This window comes from Chelon labrosus (genome assembly GCF_963514085.1).
Source record: "Chelon labrosus genome assembly, chromosome: 7".
Lineage (NCBI taxonomy): Eukaryota > Metazoa > Chordata > Actinopteri > Mugiliformes > Mugilidae > Chelon > Chelon labrosus.
In genome coordinates this window covers 12,002,112-12,019,392 of record NC_140343.1, presented here as the reverse complement: position 1 = coordinate 12,019,392, position 17,281 = coordinate 12,002,112, and the positions used below count along the sequence as shown (strand labels likewise).

Below are 17,281 nucleotides of genomic sequence, written 5' to 3'. Positions count from 1 at the left end.
TGAGAAATTACATGTTGTGTACATAAAGGCTATTTTCTTATTTTTTACAAATTGCTTGCTGGAATACCATGCACGCGATTTCAAATGCAGAGGCCAGTCAACAGAGGGTTGGTTCTTTCAGGGAGAAATCAAAACCATTTTTCTCTCATTTCCATCTTTTGCTTTAGTGTTCAAAATTAGATTTCCCCCGTCCAAACCAGGAATAGCGCTCCGCAAACGACTTTCTGCAGGTCTCGGTGAACCGGAGCCACTGGGTTCAACGAGGGTGTGGTCCCTTGAAACCCACCTCCTCCTTCCTCTCCCTGTGAAACCCCTCATCTGTGCTGAATGGACAGAAAAGTGCGTAAATGAAAAAGTGGGCAGGAAGAATGACGGCAAATGTCTGTAAGACCCCTACACTTTTTTCTTTTTTTTTTTTTAAGTGACCACCCCCCCTTCCCCATCTACATTTTTCCTCCTCCGTTCCCTCCCTTTCTCTCCTCAAGCGTTCCTGTTGAGGCATGCCTCTGTCCCCGCCAACCAGCATCGTTCAGGGCAGCGTGAGGGGGCAAGGAGAGAAGAGGGGAGGACGGCAAACAAAGGAGCACTGTTGCTGCCTTGCTGGAGGGTCGACACCAGACTGGAGGGGTGCGGTTGGAAGGGTACGGGGCGGGCGAGAGAGTGTGACTGAGGAGGTTTATCATCAAGAAAAGAGATTAAAATGAATGGGAGGGGAGCAGGGGTGTCTGTTCTGCTCACAGCAATAAAGAGGACAACCAGTGCCAGTCATTTATTTTTCAAACACACAGTTGGCTCACTCCTTGCAACGCTGCAGTTGGTGTGTGTGAGTGATAGGACAAGGGATGGGGAGGGCGCATTGTTTTCTGGCCATTGTACAATATTTGCTTAACCCTCGTGCTTTATCTGTGCAGCTGCGTGCCGCAAATGAGACGATGAAAAGGGTGTGCGTTTGTGCGCGCGCGATGGCGGCTGTCACAGCTGTTAGCAATTTCATCAGCGCACTGTAAGACACACAAACACACAAACCGTGTCAGGTTTTTACGCAGCAGTGCAGCCATGAGAAAATTATTATCCAAACGGCACCGTCGCACATCAACTCGGTCTACATGTAAACAAAGGGAGAAAGACTAAACAGTCACTGTAACAGGCCAACACGTGTGTTCACACTGTAAATGGCCATTATTCAGCCGCTTTGTACCGCAACAATCATCGTTCTATAACCTTTTGTTTCCCGCTGCCAGAAAATAGCACTTTTCGCATGTGTGTTTTCTTTAAAATAGTTACACAACGCCTGGGATGGAATGCAGCGCGACAACAGCAACGTGTCTCGACTCTAAACACGTGCTTTTTTTTTTTGGGTCATGAACCGCGCGGATTTCTTATCACTTTGCCCGTCTCGTTTTTACACACGAGCTCTTTTGAAACATAACTGACTTGTGGGCAATAGCTGGTCTCCCAAAAGGAATGAAAACGCTACAAATGCAGAGATATTTATTTCTTTTCTTTGACAAGAGGCGCCGGTAGAGGTATCTCCATTCCGCACGGTTTCCTAATGGTTCGTTTTCCCCAATTTCTATCCTCTGCTGGTTCAGGTCATGAAAGAAGCTGACGCCAGAAGAAGAAGAAGAGCGCTAACAGCGTTGGCCTCGTCTGCAGTGGGGAAGGAAGGGAAGCGGAAACCGCTCTGAGCCGAATGCAGTGAGGAATTGACTAGAGTGACTGAAGAGGGGTAAGAGAACTTGACGTTACATTGTCTCCTACGTGCGTCTGTCTTTCCACCTGGTTGCCCCGAGTCAGCCGTGCACCTGGGGTGGGTTTGGTGTTTGCATGTTTTTGTTGCAATGTGTGCAAGTGCATGTCCCTGGTTCTGGTGCTGAGCCACAGGTGAACAACATCATCCTGTCTGAGTCACCCACTGAATCCCCTCTTTCTCTATTGTCTTTATTTAGTTTTTCCGCTCACATGCATTTTTTTTTTTTTTTCTGTACCGATGAGCAACCCTGCTTGTGATACTCATGTTTGTGATTGAGTCTATTAAAACAGAACTTGCACAAATGTGAAATAGTTGAGTTTCTCTATAGCATTTTTCTTTAACATGTAATTTACATTTAATATTAAATAAACACCATTTATCATGCATAATTTATCTATTATGCACCACTGAATTAAGAAACCAGAAAAAACAAAGAAACGAAAATAATCCACTCTGAAATTCCAAATCTTAGCATTTCATGTTGTCTTCGCTCATTTGGTCATTAAGAATAAAATGACTGCATTCAGCTACAACCCGTGTTGTCGTAGAAGCTTACATGCTTGCATCAGGACACACAGAATCCATTTCATGCTGTGAAAATTTGACCTTTTCTCTCCAGCGTCCGTTAGATCAGACAGGACCGACGTTACAGGGAAGCAACGAGGAACAAAATAGAGCATTACCTCGGACAACAGTGAAACCCCACAAGGCAAAACGCAGGACGGGGAGGAGGGTCACCTTATTGTCTTAACTGTGTATCAGCGCTTCCCAAAGTGAGCAGTCTCTCGTAGAGTAATCTTCTCACTCTCTGTGTGAGGCTGAAGCAGCAGTGAATCATTTTTCTACCGTGCAAGCATGGACAGAATGGCTGCCACCATGCACCGACCGGGGGGGGGGGGAGTTGAAGAGCAAAGGCAGTGAGGGGGGAAAGAAAATGTTGTTTTTATTTTTTCCGCCTCTGCCCATGCTCCTTCCTAACGGGACTCTCTTCCACCTCAAACGTCTGCCCAAAGGTTACTATGGCAATGGTTTTTTTAGTTTTTTTTTCTGGTTTCACTCCAGGCTCAGCAGCTTTCAGACGCAGAAGATCCATTGCACTTCGTGTTTGAGATGTTACTCCTTCTTTTTAGTCCCCAATCCTCCCATAAGTATACATACCTTTACTGTTATTTTGTAGGCTCCATAAATGTCAAATTCTTTTGGATGATTCATGTGTTGAATAACAGAACCTGGGACTTTTCTGTTACAGGACATAATATGTGCGGCCTCAGATGTTGTTTTTTTTCCCCCATACTCTTTGTGTTCTCTTGTCCGGCTCTGTGTTGCAGCACTTTCAAAATGAATTGCAACGATGTAATGTAGAGGACAGATCAAATTCAATTCGGCATATTTCAGGTTAACTCATGCCTTGTCAACTCAATCCAGGTGCGCCCTATTCTCTCCACCAGCGCCGCTTCGTGTCTTGCACTCGCCTATTTTCAGCCTGACTGCAGTTTTAACTCCCTTCAGTTCTTTCTCCCTAGAGCAATTGCAAATTCCTTCCGTCCATTCCTTCGAGTTTATGCAACGTGCATCCAGCACTTATATGCACTTACGTACCTCGATCACCGGCCTTGTGATAGTTTCAAGGACTCCTCACTCTTCGCGTTCTTACGATCATCCACCATCGCCAAAAATGGGCATGCCACCATTTTAGAAGGCTTGAGATTATGAAAAAAGCAATTAGGAGCGTTGTATGGTTGAAACTATCCTCCAAGCGGTTGTCAGATTCCACTAGTAATTGGTTTTAATCAATATGGGCGAGTAACTCCGTCTGGACAACACAAAAATGTTTTCAAATGGAAGTGGTTTTCAACACGTTTGAGGAGGGGGGAAAAAAAGCCTTCTCCCTCTTTCATTATTCTTTTGATGGATGTACTATGTATCCACCATCTGGGATTAGCGGAGTCATTTGTTGTACTGCTACACACAATTCCATTGTTTCAGGAACTGGCAAAAAGATGCAGGTTTAGTCTTGGGAAGAAAGAAAGGAAAAAGGTGGAGGATGTTGTAAGCAAATATCCAGACATGCCACTGCTCTTTCTCCTCCGTCCTTTTTTTTTCCATCTGCCCTCTGCTTCCGCGGAAGACGGCCTTTCATGAGCAACCGAGTCTGTCTAAGCTGCCTTTTAAAAAGCTGCAGGACTGGAGATGCAGAGTGGTTCCTTTCTCGGTGTCCGTTTGTGTGCATGGAGGTGGGGTCGCCAGACACGGTGTGTCACAAGGTTTCATATTTCAAATGTACGCATATTGGAAAATGACAGGCAGATGAGTCACTCCGTCGTGTCATATTGATTCACTGCAGGACTCGGGGACAGAGCGGATAATTGACAATTTCACCCTCATGCAAAATAACTGGTAGATGATGGACAATGGTTTACAATGGTGAGGGGGCAAAACCTACTCAGTTGGGGAACAACCATGAAAGCCTAATGGACAAGTGTCGAAAATGGTAACATTTGTGTCCGCACAAAGAACTCCGTGAAACAACAGAGTGCTCTTCTATCAGACGCCCCCACCCCTCAGCCAGAGGATTGAAGATTAGTCTGAGAGCTTTTTATTGAGTTCTGAAGCCACATCAGTTTCAAAATGGACGGATTCTTAAAAGATTGATGGGAATGAGGGGGCAGGGATGGGGAAAATTAAAACGGAGGAAGAAGGTGACGTGCAGACAAGGGCTCACCAAAATGGCAGACGGTATGAGATGTTTTTGGAGAGATTTCAAAGTGGGCATTGGTGAATCATCTACGAGAGGGAGCCAAAAAGTAGGGAGATACTGGCAAATAGGGAAGTGGGGGTGAGGGCCAATGGAGCAGTGCCTCTAATGTCTTTATAAGGCCATAAAATACCGCACTTCCTGGCCTCTCTGTAATTGCTGCGAGAAATGGGAAAGGGGGCGGTCTCAGTTCTACCTGCCTACTAAATAAGGCCTCTGAATCCTCAATGCTTGGCCTTGGGGAGGTGAGGGGGGCTTTCTTTTGGATTGCTATGCTACAAGTTACATGAACGCAGAGAGAGACTGCAGTTGATATAAAGACTGCATTTGAAAAGTATTTATTGCCCTTGTGCTTAAGTTTGAAGCTGTGAAAGAAAAATGGAAAGAAGTCAAGGCAATAACGGCGAAGGTGAAGTTGTGTACTTTAAAGATCCCATTACCTTCGTCTTGCCAGGATAAAGATAAATGGAGGAAAACAGACGTGGGGTAAGGAAGAAAAATCTAAACACAGAGAGCTAAGAGTAAGAATACGTACTTTTATGCTATTGGTAACAACCCATTTAAAATAAGGCTGGGAAACAAGCTTTAGAGAGTGGATTTTATTGACTCAGCAGTAAAAAAAAAAAAAAAACTATAGAAACGGCTGCGTTTCCCCAAGGAGCCGTATGCTGAACGCTTAAAAACGTGAGAAGTAACGGCTGCCATCACTGGGAAAGAAAACATTTTCATTTCATAAACTGCTTGTCTAAAGGGACCCTGCCCCAACCTCTAACCCACAAATAAGCTCAGTAATGAACAGAGCCTTCACAGGAAGAGGAGAAATGTTTATTTTATTTATTTTTATTTTTTTTACTGGTTAAAAGGTGCAAAGTCACTCAAAACTGTGGAGCGCTGCTGACGCATCCGAGTGGAAGGGCCATTAACAAATGTTTTGTTTTGACAAATGTTTTTTAAGGGATGCGGCATCGATTTTAAAATAGCGGCAGTTTCGTGAGACGCTTTGAGGCATGAATCATAAGAGAGGGCAAATAAAAGAAAAAAAGAAAGTCCCTACCAAAATGAAAGACTACAACTTTATCCAGATATTCTATATTTAGGGGAACCACATGCCAACAGATGTGATGGACGTATCGATGGGCAGAAACGTAGGATGGAAAGTCTCGCAGATGACACCAAACTGACATATGGTCGCAAGTGATGTGTGTTTAAATCAAATCGCTCTTCCTGCTTTGTGACTGAGTGTTGCTGAAAAGAATTTAAACTATGCTTCATCATCATTATGCACAGCCAAACCCGTGCATCTTGCGGTTTTCCATCCCGCGTAGACACTATACTGCGCTATATATTTGAGCTGAATGGTAATTTCAGGCATTGTGATTTTGTTTTCCAAAATGTAAATCCCAGTCTTTTGTCAGTGACTTATAAGATTATGAGCTGTGCACCTAACTTTTGCTTATTTTGATGACGAGGAGGGTATGGAGTTTGAGGTCGTATTGTGACTAAACTTTCCACGCTGCCGGAGACGTGGAGCACTTGCCTTTTTGCGCTGGGTTTTATCTGTGGGTGAGAGAATGAAAAGGAGTCAAAGGCAGCCCCCTAAGCTTTTCATAATGCGTCCCGAGAGGAGACAAAGGCCTGCATTCACTGCTGGGTGTCGATAAGACCTATCATTAGTCTGCCATTGGAGGTATTACTGACACACACAAACACATTTAGCACACACATGCGCCGGGTGCGGGAGGGTGCTTGTCCCCGAACCCATTCTCTTTTACCACATACACTCGCATAAATATTCCTATGCGTGCCAGAAGTGAAAGAGGCAGCCAGGCTCGACTTGAATCGAATAAAGGCAAGAGGAGTGGACCCCCTGCTGCTTTCCCATCACTGCAGAAGGCACTCAGGCTCGCATAGCAGGGGCATCGACATTCAGCTATACCTTGTCTGAGTGTGCTCCTCTGTGTATGGCTGCAACTCTGAACAGCTGTTATGTGGTTTAATAAATGCAAGGTACTCTGAAAAATATATACACTTGTGTACTGATCCTCCAGTATTTATTTGTGATGAAGACACTTTATGGAAAGATGCTTAAAAAGCAATAAAAGCCATTCTAAAGGTGGTATGTGTCGCATTTTTATCATCAGTTTGATAAAAAATTTCAGAATCATAGTGGAAAAGGGCAAACGAAGCCATTTAGAAAAGGTAAGAATACGTAAATAAAATATCCAGCAGTTAACTCTAAGAAATAGTCTATAAAAGTATCAACTTTTTAAGACAACATTGAATAAGACTTACCAGAGCTCAAAACTTCACCAGAAAATGAGTCATGTTCTGTGGCATGAAATAGTTTTGTGCAGTTAAGCAACGCGGCAGATACCTGTAGCTGAAATCCAAAGTAAACTGGTTAAAAGCCAGTGGAAACTTCCCCCATCTGGATGATTGAACTCTTTTGTTTACAGTAATAATACCAATGTCCTGGAATTAATGTGCTATTGACTTATTGATGATAAAATGCTACGCGTAGTACATTCACTTATCTAGACAGAAGTAAAATTAGGTGCAGAAAAGGAGGTGGGTTTCCTATTAGCGTTTTCCCGCTTGTGTGTGTTTGTGTGTGTGTGTGTGTCTGTCGACTCGGGACGGAGACGGCACTGCTGTCTAGGTCCTAAGTAGATGATGAACCATTGCACGTATTCCCATTCCCTCTCATTAGCTCAGCCCCCTGTGAGTATATGAGGTTACTTACCTTCCCTTGCCCTGAGTTCCCGGCCAAACGCCAAGCGTCGGATCAGGGTCATTAGCCTCGCTACTTGGAACAAATGGCCTTCGATAGCATCTCGGCTAAATACAACAGGAGCAGATTAACCCCTTGATCCTTGGAGGATAGCATGTTGGAGACATTAGGAAGGAAGCGGTGGACAAGCCGATGTTTTTATGTTATTTTTAGCCTCTTTTGTCTTGAATTCGTTCTTTCATGTTCGTCCGCCTTTGTTGTTTTGCAGATGATTCTGACATTCGTCATTTCTTTTTTTTTGAGGGTGGGTGGGTGGGGGGGGGGGATCTCATTGCACTTCTTCGGCTAAACTCCACAGCTGTTTGCCTGAAAACAAAAACCGCAGAGAGAGAGAGAAGTGGGCAGAGGATCAAAGCCTGAGGAGGATTTGTCTGGCAGATAGTCGCTGGGGTCCTGCCTGTGCAGACGCTCCCTCACCCTCCGTCTCTCGTTCTGCGTCTTCGTATGTCTTTATGTCTCTGCGCGCACCACAAGGGTGCCACCCCGCTCCCCCCCCCACGTTGCCATCTTGAAAATTATACAACATGGGGGAAAAAAAAGAACAGTGTAGTCACAACAGCTTCCTCCTCCCTGGAGCAGTTACCTCCTTAACGCAGCGTGCGCGTTGTCTCCTCCGTTTCATCTGCTTCGCGTTGCGCTCGTTTCGATACCCCACTTCTTGTGATAAAGTAAATAATTCACCCGCTTGATTTCGAAACCCCTGCAGATGTGTTTGATCCCGGCCTTTACCTGCAGAACCTCTTCAGATAAAGTCCGGGATCATTTACAGGTCTTTGGTGTACGACAAGGAGACAAACCAGCGTTGAACAATATGGGGTCAGGTTGCCTTTGTAGCCTCAGATGGAAATAAACACATTCACTGGAACAAGTTATTTTTACTAAGGTCAATGTGTTCACCAAAAAGTTCTTTCCATAAGGCCTCTTCATGAGGTTTGTGGCCTATTGGTAGGGGGGGTGGCTCAGATGTCTGTTTTCAGCAGAACGACCCGCCCAGAGGATGGATATAATTAAGACTAGTGACTCGTCTGGGTGGTCTAGCTCTACATGTCTGTACTAGTTTTATTGCAAACAGGCCCAATATGGTAAGAACACAGACATCCACTGACAAAGCACGGCGATTAGCATACACAATGTAGCAGACACAGGAGAGAAGACGTCCATGTCACTTGCGTGCTGCTTGGGCACCCCTGGTTTAAGAGAATAAAAAAAAAAAGGCAGAATTGATCAAAGCAGTTGGCAGACATACCTGGCGTTTACAGATGCACGTTTTAAAAATGAAAGCTTCACAAAGCACAACTGTGAATCACTGCCGTCTGAGTCCATCACACACTGTAGCTAACTTTAGCCTCCATCCAAGCCTTTATTTAGACAATGAATAGAAGCCAGATGATTCAAAACGGGCTTACAGTTATGTACATAAGGTTACCATAAAAAGCTTATATGCTTCTGCACTCTTTGAAATATATTCATTTTCTCAGTGCACTTAAGGTACGTAGCTCAAAGAATCTGGGACAAAGCATACGTTAAACTACCAGATTTTCCAGCATCAGTATCGTACATTTCTAAGCGGGCTAGAGGAAGTTCTGCAATGTTTTGTTCTCTGCCCAATGGGCCACAAATAATGAATTGATCTTAAACTGCAAAAGGACTGTTTATTATGTAGCCTGGTTTATTGTTTGAACCGGTAGCTTCCTTAAAATGTCACTAGTAGGCTGTACCATTTTGCGACCGTGTACTGTTACTCCGGTTTGATAAAGTTTGAGTCGGTATAATGGTTAGCACGCATGTAATCGCCATTCTTACGCCACATGTGGAAGTAAACTGTAATTTATAGGAGACTTCCTTTACTTTGTGGAAAAAGAACAACTGCAATGCCAAGCCAGGCCCACAACAAGGGCTTTTTAAGCAGTCAGTCCTGATTAAGAGCATCTTCTTGTTAACACATAAACACTCCACGCACCACCAAACCATCAAACGTCCATTAATTCGCAACTTCTTTTCCTTTTGTGTGAACCGGCTGATTTAGCCGAGGGGGAGAACACTGATTTTTTTTTTTTTTATTGTTGTATTTTGTTTTGGTAAACATGGGTGGTCCAGGTTTCTTTCTCTCTTTTTTTTTTTTTTTTTTTTAATGGAGAATATAAATGAGTGAATCTGAACAACTGGGGCTCTAATGGTGGCAGTGCCCTCCCCAGTTTTCCCGCAAGTCTGCTTACTGGAGCAGAGAAGGAGGTGGAAGAGGGAGAGAAACAATGAGCGAAAAAGAGAAATTATGCAGAAAGGAGGGGGAAAAAAAAAAGAAGCCTGTACGTAGGTAACATACGACATAGAAAAGAGCAGTAACTGAAGGACGCATTAGCTCGTTCAGAAAGAAATAGTAAATTGCATGTGTATTCTGGCAGATGGAGGCAATTGAACAGAGGTGAACTTCTGGAAAGAGAAGTAAGGTGGGGAGGCGAGGGTTGCTTTAAAAGGTTTAATTTCTCCTTCGGCTGTAGAGAGCAGCTTTCCTGTGCAACCCTGTTTCACTGTATTTAACATCAAAGTGAAGTATGAACAATTGAGGCAATTTTTCATCCGGCCAAGGTCAATCATTGTTCTTTCTCTGTGAATGTAGATCCGGCTGAGTGGAATTCAGGAGAACCATATTTCACTGGCAGGCCTGTTTTAGAAAGTCACCCTTTAAGAACCCCTTTGGATCAGATTTCTGTTATTATAATTTTGTGGCGCGTGTGTGTTTTTACTTGTGAGTACTTACACAATTATTTGGCATTTTTCGGGCCCATTTATTACACCTGTGATATTTTTTTAGCACGGGTTTCATTAGAGCTGGGGCTTGACCGCGTTATAAATAAAAAATAAAACTTGCAGAGTATTATATGAGAGGAAAAGAAGATTGATATTGGATTGCTGCTACATACGGCAAAATAAAAGTTGAGTTTGGTCCTAAAATTGTGCACACAAATCTGTAATTTCACATTTGGAGCCGAGTCCCGGATCTCGATCCAAAATGTAACTAGTGATGTTTAAACAAACCAGAACTGGAAACGGTTGCGTTTATATATACATGTCGAAAACGCGTCAAATTCAGATTTATAGATACCTTTAGTTGGAAGTGCTTGTATTTGAAACATCTAACCACTCATTAGACTTTTTGCCAGGGACCAAATAGTTCTTGAACTGAAAGAAGATGGAAGTAAAAAGGACTCAGAGGGGCTACTTAAAACTATGAACAGCACGGTGCCCAAAGAGATCATTAATACGGCTAAAAGTGGCTTACTTTATTATTTTTTTTATGAATATTGCTTCCACAGGAACTTTGATGTGCTTACTAACCACAAATGAACCGGTAGATTTCAAAGTACACAGTGTGACTCATTATTTGTCACAATGGGAGGCCAAACGGCACTCGAATCAAAGAAAACATCAGGGGATGCGGAGGGAGGGAGGGAGAGGGAAAAAAAAGCATGATTGGCTAACGGAAAAACCGTGAGGTGATTTAATACTAAACTGCAAATAGTAATAATATATTTATTTTTTAATTTTTTTACCCTCATTGTCAGATTATGTTATACAGTGCTGGCACAGTTATAATTTTCAAGCTTTTCTCGTGCCCCATTACGTACGTTCTTGTTTATATTAATTAGTTCATTTACATATTGATTTGAAAAAAATTTTTTAAGTTGAAACAGTAATAGTAGAATATAAAATTACTATATTCAACTTTTTGTCGAGCAAACAATAAATTAATTTACCAAGATAATTAAGCAAATTAAATTAAATTTGAAAAAGTAACAATTAGTAGCAGCTGTAGTTAACGTTATTCCCCGTCCTATAATATTTTTTTCTGCTGTCATTCATCCTTTGAAATCAAGTTAATTACATGTTTTCCACTTTGCTAATCATGTCGATGTAGTTTTTCTTCCAAACTCTGTAAATTATGTAGGTATACCTGAACATTAGGAAAGCTGCATTAGCCAGCACCCCCACTGCCACCACCACCATAGGTTGTACTGAATTTATATTTTCTCCCTTTCCATCTGGTCAATTTAAGATTTCACACTCAGAAATTCTTTTTGATAGTTCATTCTGTCTCAGTGCACATCCCTCTCAGCCTTATCGTGCCGTTGGACATGCCAGACACCTAGTCCTATATAATACATTACAGTCGGTGCTGTCATGACCCAGAAATTCTTTTAATGTGTTTCGGGCATCGCATAAAAGCACATCATCTGACACGGCAGACACAACGGCCATCGCGACACAGCCTCGCTGGTCTTACCCAGATCTTGTTTTACAGACGTCAACAGCTGAGTCAATATACGTTGTACTTGATCATAGTATTTTTTTCTTTTTAAAGCACCTAGGTTTACACACACCCTGGCTCCTCGCCACCGAATCTCAAGACCACCCAGAGTGTTTATAAGAATTGGCTTCGTAGTAGGTGGGTTCGTAGTATGTATAAAATCGTGGGACTTATTTAGTGGAGAAGTGCTGATTTATTACCGCTAATACCGTTCACACATCAGCGAGGGCTCTTGAATAATTTAGGACACATTTCACCACTGCAAACATACTATATTTGGAAATGGAGGCGTATATAAACTACTTAGTGTGAAAGGAGCACATTGACTATAGTGCAGTAAAACACTGTTGGTGACATGAATTTGTTTTGTGTGTGTGTCGGTCTCTTTCCCATTCATGCATCGCTGAGGCTACACATCCCTCTGCGTGTGTGTGTGTGTGTGTCTATTTGCGAATGTGTGCACTTTAATAGCACGGTTTATCAAACAACACCTTGAATTTACCCTGCGCTTTCTTCTCCTCTGTTTGGTTTCTGTCCAGGTCCAGACATGAGGGAGGCACGCCAGCGTGCACACAAGCTGCACACGAGCTGCACACACCATGCAACGGCACCTAGAGTCTGTCTGCGGTCGACCAGCCGACCACCCTGCCACACACGCACATGCCTGTTGGGGTAAGAATCAGAGACCACCGAGTCAGGAAGCCAGTGTTGTGAGTGTGAGAAAACAAACTCATTATCTTTTCTCCTGTGAGTAATTTGGAGACAGCTTCTATTCCCAAGTCGTCCAAATTCGTTAATTTAAAAAAAAAACATACGGATTACGACACAAAATAGCCTTTAAAAAGGCATTTTATTGCTACTATTTAATGAAAATGATTGCTTTTGTCATATTTGGATGTCTTGACTTTAGAAGTATGTGGATTCTGTCATGAATGCTTCTTGTGATTCGTTCGTGTGTGCATGTCTGCAGCGAGCCTGTGTCATATTTCCGTCAGTCAAAACCAATCCTTACCAGTCGAGTTTAACAGCCATACCACATATCCCCCAACCCCCACCGTACCCCACCCCACGCCCCTCCCGGGCTTTCCAGCTTTCCAGCATCCTGCTTCGCTCACCCTGCCAAAAAACGGGAGTGTGAAGCGCCATTGTGGGAATCTCTTCTCTTCTGACTGAAGTTCAGAACGAGGTTAACAAGGTGTGAACGGGAATCCAAAAATAAGACTGGCCTCTTTATATGGAGTGTTTTTTTTTTAGTTTATTTTTGAGCCATCATCATCTGCAATATGTCACTGAAACATTAAAAATACATATGCATAATTAAATAGCTCTGGTTTTGTGTTTGGAGTTAAATTTGAGGAAGCGGTTCACAGGTTTAAATGAGATCTAATTTGCTGACGTTACCCGTGACCGTGCAAATCAAGGCAGCCATCGCGAGCCCCGGTTGCCAGAAAAGTAAGACGCAGCCGCAAAAGGCGAAAGAAGCAAAGCGTCGCGTGTCAGAAAGCGGCTCTTGATTTCTAGCTCCAGGTTAACCGACGGCACCACCCCTCACAGGGGCCGTGTTGCTAACCAGCTGTAATGATGCACTCCATCACTTCAGCTCGGCCTGCACGGGGCCGGCTTGGTTAACAGTCGGGCCGAGGTGCAAGCGTGAGCTCGCCTGTGTGTGTGTGTGTGTGTGTGTCCGTGTGTGTCTGTGCGTGCCAGCTATTAAAGCACTTGAGAATCAAAGAGGAAAGGACTCACACTGCTAATGGATGTGTCTATTGATGTTCCCATTTAGCACACTGTAAACGATAGGGCAATGATTGTGTTGAAGACGGAAGGAGGTGGAGGAGGAGTGGAGAGCGGTTTGGCTGGGCGATGATAATGACAAGGAAGGTTATTATTTGGCGCCCCACGGAGTCTCTCTCACTCTCTGCTTTGTAGGAGAGGCAGAGAAAGAGAAAGAGAGAGAGAGAGTCGAGGGGCACTCTTCCTCCGTGTCTCTCATTCCTCTCGCAGCCTATTGGCCATTATTCACTCCTTCCTTTTTCTCCCCCAGTCCACTCATCTGATGACATTACTTACTGCTGCTAGTCTACATCCAATTGTGGCTGTCTCGTTTCCACATCCACCTCAATTTCTCTTTCCTCAATGGCCTCCCCCCTCTTTTTTTTTTTTTTTAATCTATAGTGTAGCTATCTTTAGTGACGTTAGATAAAATAGCTAAAAAAAAAAAAAAAGAAAAAGAGGAGGGAATAATGCAGCGGAGGCAGCAAAGTAGTTTCTTGTTATAAATGTTTGAGGATAGCAGGTTGCACTTGAAATATTGATTTACTCAGAGGCAGATATTTTTTGCCCAGCTGTGTGTGTGTGTGTGTGTGTGTGTGTACGCGCTGTCAGTCCCAATCGGTGTGTGTGTGATGAATATGAATACAGTCAGCCCGCCTGCAGGTTTGGCAGGAGACCACCTCCAGCTGGACTAAGACCCCTACTCAAATGTGTCCGTGTGTGTCTTCTGAGCACGGCTGCACAAGTCAGCTCGGATCTGTCAGTGCCATGACAAGCTCGTGAGGAAATACACAGAGAAAAAAAAACATACCGCTGGGCACAGGATGCATCCGTTTCACACGGAGGAATGCATCAGTAGGAATTAAACTGATTTCTTTACTTATTTATAATGTACAAGGAACCTATAGAGGTTGAATTGCAATTCAATGGCTTGTTGCTACTTTTTGGTAAACCTGTGCAAGTGTTATGAGGTTTCATGTCGCCACTTCCTTTGCCACAATTACTTCAATCAACCCAATTCTTTCCAGTTGAGTGTGTGCGCGTTTTCTTGTTGATGACATATTGTTTGCTAGAAAATGACTAGCGCTAAAAATGATTTGCAAATATCTTGTCAGCGTAGTAAAAAAAAAAAAATCTGTCATTCTGTGTGTCTGTAATCGCAGGGCGGCGGATAATGAGGGAGATGCCATTCCAGCTGCAAGGAGACGGAAGAAGTCAACACACGCAGTCACGCAAACACAAACACACACGCAAACACACACAGAGGGAGAGAGAGAGCCGGGGGCGCGTGAGCAGGTGAGCATTAAGTCAGGCAGCTAAACAGATCACGTCGCGGTATGATATCTGCAGACAGGCAGACAGAGGAGGCCGGTCTGTACCTGCAGGCAGAGAGCAACAACTCACAGCACCCTCGCCAGGAATTTCCTCCCCCTCCTGAGAGAGAGAGAGAGAGAGAGAGAGAGAGAGAGAGAGTGGGAGGGAGGGTGGAGATGAGAGACAGGTTTAAACTGGGGTTTCCACTTTTTCTTATGCAAACCTAGTTTTCGCTAACCATTTTAGTCCTCAACTTACTCATACTTTTTTTTCCTAATTTGCTAGTTAATGCCTTCCTCTATATTTTAAGCAAATAAAGTCAGTCAAATAATTAAAAAAAAAATGCTTTTAATAAATTTTATAAGATTGTAGATGTCTCCTTATATTAAATTTACATTTTCCTTTTCAAAAATAATTGTAGATGTGTATGGTAGAAACTGTCTCTCCTCATTTTTTATACTACAAGAAAAGGATTGCAAAGGCAACTCAGCTTTATTGTGACAATAAAAAGCTGCTCTTTCTTAAGATATGACACGGAGAACGGTACAAATAACGTACAGTTAAAGTTAACGTTCTCCGTCTTAATGTCGGCCGCATTTTTGGTCCGGGGATAAAAATGTGAATTCACACCCTACGCGATACACAGAGACAGATGTTTCTTCTGTTGCTTTGGAGTCATTTTATCCCCTCCTGTGTGATTTGTCTACGTGGAATTACAAGTCTGTTTTGACAGGGTTCACGCTATTAATTGTGAAACACTGCAGTATCCATGACACAAACTTACTCCGCTGGTTTCCAGTTGTCAGAACTCCTTAAAGCGTTTCTTCTTGTAACTCGACTTCATTCGCAATCTGCTCAACATATGTGGCTTTAATCTCCGGCATCCTGCGTCAATCTGTTCGCAGCAGTTCCCGACTGGGAGATGCCCCCTACAGTTGGTTAACCGTGGCTCGGGGTTGTTGCTCAAGAGAACCTCGACAGTAGTCGCCCCATTTTCCCGACCGACCAAACAGTTCAATTCAGTCTCTTAATCTCAAACTTTAATCTTCGCTCTCTGATCAGCATGATTCTTTAGCTTAATTGTCTTTTTCAAAGCTTTTTATAGTTGGCCTGAAAATAATGGCTCCTAAATTTTTCACAAGTCTCCCCACCGCATCGGTTAAATGTCAGAGCTGTCTGTGCCATTAAGGCCAGCATGTTTGAAGGAAGGACACCCTCGCTTGCCCTCTCCCTCCCTCCCTCTGTCTCTTCTTATTCCTCTCGCTCTCCCCTTTCTCCTTCCTCCCTCCCCTTAGCCTGCTCGTCATCTACCAACCCCCCTCCCCTCTTCTATCCCCTTCCATCCTCACTCAACCCAGGCTGGTTTGAGGGCTGATGTGCAGACCTTGTCATTCAGATTAGGGCCACATTGTCAGCTCAGGGCCCTTCTCTCTCTCGCACTCTCTCTCACTCTCTCTCTCTTTAGTTGCGTGTCCCAGCTCTTTTCTTCCCACTGTCACCCTCATCCTGCGGCCAGAGAAGACCTTATAAAGCTACATTCCTTCTCATCCACTTCTGTCAATTCCAACACTGTCACTCAAATCACTGTTGGGGAGAGTGAAGAGAGAACAAGTTAGCAGTGTCCCTCTCAGCAAGGACTGTGCTTTTTGGTCCAGGCTAGAGTGACGTGTCACAGCTAGCAAACTGTTATTTAACCAAAGTATTTTGAGTTAGAATATATATGTATGTATGTACATATATATTATTTTTGCTTTTCAGAAGTGCACATAAACTGAGATACATATATAACATGACACATTAGGAGCAGCTTTTGTGATCTAAAGGAGACAGAAGCAGCATCGCACTCTTTTAAAGCTCTTGCGTGTTGCTGCTCCGTCGTAAAGACAGTCATGCTGTTATTTTTAACTCTGTTTTTGTGTGTGAAAAGAGTATTTGGCAGGAGATGAGTTATCCACCACACCATCTTAGTCACTCCTTATCCTGCCCTGGAAATGTGTCCCAACACTGCATTTATCACCCGACCACATCTTGACTCTCTGCCACATCTCGCCGTCACTTCATATCCAATCGCTGCAGCAACATTTGATTTCTGTGCTTCTCACAAAGTCTTGCACAAACTGCACTTTTTTTTTTTTTCTTCTCAAGACGAGCAGTGATTCAGCACTATGTCAAAGAACAACTTTCACGGAGGGTGGTGGACAGTTTCTTTACTGGTATTTGTGCAAGGGGAGAGAAAAACGCCCCGGTCTTTAGCCACAGCACCACATCATAGCGAAACAACAGACGCTATTGATCAGGGTGAGTCAACGGTTTCGCACTTGGTGCCGTCGTCCTCATCTTCCACCTTGCATGAAGCCATTGAGGCATGCTGGTGCCTCTCTAGAGGCCATGATGCTTGTTATTCAGTAAAGCGTATGAAAACTGGTTACAGCCTCAACCCAGGTGTTGTGTTTACTAAAACCCACTATGAGTCAGGAGTTTCAAGATGACTCCAGTCATCTAACTGCTACTTGTGTGATAAAATGCGTTCCCATACTCTGACGCCGTCTTTGGTGTAATAATGACCATGTGTCATAGAAGTTAATTGCA

The 17,281-nt window shown here is 43.5% G+C and overlaps 1 long non-coding RNA gene across 1 annotated transcript; it reads left to right on the top strand.

Annotated features, from left to right (window-relative positions):
• Nucleotides 1-1,592: 1,592 nt before the first annotated feature.
• LOC311490343 lies at nt 1,593-14,863 on the top strand. The gene is made up of 3 exons (XR_014699151.1): nt 1,593-1,729; nt 12,145-12,277; nt 14,542-14,863. It is a non-coding gene; the product is annotated as an uncharacterized lncRNA (long non-coding RNA).
• The last annotated feature ends 2,418 nt before the right edge of the window (nt 14,864-17,281 follow it).